The sequence below is a fragment of the Prionailurus viverrinus genome, chromosome D4 (genome assembly GCF_022837055.1).
Source record: "Prionailurus viverrinus isolate Anna chromosome D4, UM_Priviv_1.0, whole genome shotgun sequence".
Classification (NCBI taxonomy): domain Eukaryota; kingdom Metazoa; phylum Chordata; class Mammalia; order Carnivora; family Felidae; genus Prionailurus; species Prionailurus viverrinus.
Window position 1 is genome coordinate 56,970,553 of NC_062573.1, and position 3,830 is coordinate 56,974,382.

Genomic DNA, 3,830 nt, shown 5'->3' on the forward strand with positions numbered 1-3,830 from the left:
TCACTTAAATGGGGGGTGGGAGGGGAGATGTACATGGAGGAAGGGCTGCACACTCAGTGGGAGTAAGGTTTATGCAGGTCTGCTGTGGAAGGAGACCTGGAGCTGAAGTCTGGTTGAAGGAGTGTGTCTGCAAGGGAACATGGGGCAGGGTGCACTGTTAGCAAATGAAGTAATGTCAGTACTGCACTGGTTCCTGCAGATGGCTGTGTATTTATGTTGAGGAGCAGGGGAGGAAAATGGTGCCTGCCAGCTACTTTGTTCTGGAAGTCTCCCAATGATCCCTACCCCTCCAGCACACTCTCTGAGATGAGTAAAGAAATCTCCCTACCATATGTTCCAGACATTTTTCCAACTGCTGCTTCTAGGATCTCTCTCCATGGGCTCTTTGTTGTGCTGTCTCTTTAAGGGCAGAGACTCAGTTTCCTCACCCTCCCACCTCTCCCAGGGCCAAGCCCACTGATTTTTAAAGTTCCAAGTTTTAAATCCCACTGATTGTAAGAAATCAGGAAATTCATCTTTCTCATGTGGGCTCCGTTGTGTGGGCAACTGTTTCTCTCACTTCTCCATCTCTGCCTCCCTCCCGGGGACAGTCTCATCGCTCATTTAGCTCCAGGCTGTGTCTCTGCCCTTCCTTCCCTCTTCCATGCAAACTCTTCTCTATATTTAGCTGTGGAGAGTTTGTTCTGCCAGTCTTCAGGTTGTTTTCTGGGTTATTTACACAGATGTGAATGTTATCTAGGTGTATTCATGGGACAAGGTGAGCTTAGGATCCTCCTACTCTGACATCTTTCCCAGATGTTGTCTCTTTTAATTAGTGTATTTAGACTATTTACATTTAACACAATTCTGATATGTTAGGGTTGATGTCTGCCATTTTATTATTTGCTTCTGTTTGTTTCATATGTTTCTTGTTCCCATTTCACTTTTCTTACCTTCTGATGGGTTATTTGAACATTTATTAGGATTCTACCTTGAGTTACTTAGGGTATTCTGAATATATAGCTTCATGTAACTTTCTTAGCCATTGCTTTAGGTGTTTCAATATATATGTAACTTATTACACTGTACTAATATTGATGTTTACCCTTTCTAGTGAAGTATAGAAACCTTACTTCCAACTAGGTCCCTTTACCCTCCCTACTTTTTTTTAATTAATTTTATTTTTTTTAATTTACATACAAATTAGTTAGTATATAGTGCAACAATGATTTCAGGGGTAGACTCCTTAATGCTCCTTACCCATTTAGCCCATCCTCCCTCCCACAACCCCTCCAGCAACCCTCTGTTTGTTTTCCATATTTAAGAGTCTCTTATGTTTTTGTCCCCTCCCTGTTTTTATATTATTCTTGCTTCCCTTCCCTTATATTCATCTGTTTTGTATCTTAAAGGCCTCATATGAGTAAAATCATATGATATTTGTCTTTCTCTGACTGACTAATTTCACTTAGCATAATATCCTCTAGTTCCATCCACATAGTTATGAATGGCAAGATTTCATTCTTTTTGATTGCCGAGTAATACTCCATTGGATATATATATACCACCTCTTCTTTATCCATTCATCCATCGATGGACATTTGGTCTCTTTCCCATACTTTGGCTACTGTTGATAGTGCTGCTATAAACATGGGGGTGCATGTGCCCTTTTGAAACAGCATCCCTGTATTCCTTGGATAAATACCTAGGAGTGCAATTGTTGGGTCATACGGTAGTTCTATTTTTAATTTTTTGAGAAACCTCCATACTGTTCCCCAGGGGGGCTGCACCAGTTTGCATTCCCACCAGCAATGCAAAAGAGATCCTCTTTCTCCACATCCTCACCAACATCTGTTGTTGCCTGAGTTGTTAATGTTAGCCATTCTGACAGGTGTGAGGTGGTATCTCATTGTGGTTTTGATTTCTATTTCCCTGATGATGAGTGATGTTGAGTATTTTTTCATGTGTCAGTTGGCCACCATCTGGATGTCTTCTTTGGAGAAGTGTCTATTCATGTCTTTTGCCCATTTCTTCACTGGATTATTTGTTTTTTGGGTGTTGAGTTTGCTAAGTTCTTTATAGATTTTGGATACTAACCCTTTGTCTGATATGTCATTGCAAATATCTTCTCCCATTCTGTCGGTTGCTTTTTAGTTTTGCTGATGGTTTCCTTCGCTGTGCAGAAAATTTTTATTTTGATGAGGTCCCAGTAATTCACTTTTGCTTTTGTTTCCCTTGCTTCCAGAGACGTGTTGAGTAAGAAGTTGCTGTGACCAAGATCAAAGAGGTTTTTGCCTGCTTTCTTCTCTAGGATTTTGATGGCTTCCTGTCTTACATTGAGGTCTTTCATCCACTTTGAGTTTATTTTTGTGTATGATGTAAGAAAGAGGTCCAGGTTCATTCTTCTGCATGTTGCTGTCCAGTTTTCCCAGCACCACTTGCTGAAGAGACTGTCTTTATTCCATTGGATATTCTTTCCTGCTTTGTCAAAGATTAGGTGCCCATACGTTTGTGGGTCCATTTCTGGGTTCTCTATTCTGGTCCATTGATCTCAGTGCCTGTGCTTGTGCCAGTACCATACTGTCTTGATGATTACAGCTTTGTAGTATAGCTTGAAGTCCTGGATTGTGATGCCTCCTGCTTTGGTTTTCTTTTTCAAGATTGCTTTGGCTATTCGGGGTCTTTTCTGGTTCCATACAAATTTTAGGATTATTTTTTCTAGCTCTGGGAAGAATGCTGGTGTTATTTTGATAGGGATTGCATTGAATATGTAAATTGCTTTTACCCTCCCCACTTTTTAAACATAATTGTCATCTTTCCTACTTACATTTCAAACACCCCATGAAATGGTATTATAACTTGCTCTTGCTTCAACAATCAAATATGGTATAAAAAACTCATAAAATTTTTAATAGTCTTGTGTATTTACCCCTATTTTTACCTATTTTGATGTTCTTTCCTTTCTAAATGTCTAAGCCTTTCTTTTGGAGAACTTCCTTCAGCCATTTTTTAAAGAGTAGGTTTGCTACCCTTAAAATTCTCTTTGGTTTACTTCATCTGATAGTGTTGTGATTTTTGCCTTCATTCTTGGAGGATATTTTCACAAGATATAGAGTTCTGGTTTGAAGTTTTTTCCTTCAGTACTTTCTTTGTACACAGGATTACAGATGAGAAATAGGCTGTTATTCAAATTGTTGTTCCCCTATGAGTAATGTGCTGTTTCTCTCTGGATGTTTTCAAGATTTTTTCTTTTAGTATTCAGACATTTAATGATGATGTATCTTGGCATGGATTTCTTTGAATTTATCCTGTTTTATCCTGAATTTTCCTGATCATGTACCTTCTTGAATCAGTAGATTTGTCTTTTTCCAAATTTGAGAAGTTTCAGACATTATTTTTTTAAATACTTTTTCAGTCCCACTCCCTCTTCTCTCTTTCTGGGTTTCTGTTAACACCATTGTTAGCCCTTTTTTTGCCCTAAGGGTCCTTGTCCCTGAGAAGCCGTCTTTTTTTTCCCCCCTGTCACTCACATCGGGTAAATGCTTTGATCTGTCTTCAAATTTTCGGAATCTATCCTCTGTTATGTCTACTCTACTATTTAACTTATACAGCAAATTTTTCATTTTGGTTATTATATTTTTTGGTTCTCTAATTTGCATTTGCTGTCTTTTTATAATTTGTATTTCTTTCATTAGATTTTCTATATTTCATTTGTTTCAAAAAAATTTATAGTTGCTTGCTGAAACATTATGATGCCTTCTTAAAAACCCTGTCAGATAATTCTAGTATCTAATTTATCTTGATGCTGGTGTCTGTTCATTGTCTTTTTCTCATTCCTGTTGTAATTGCTATGA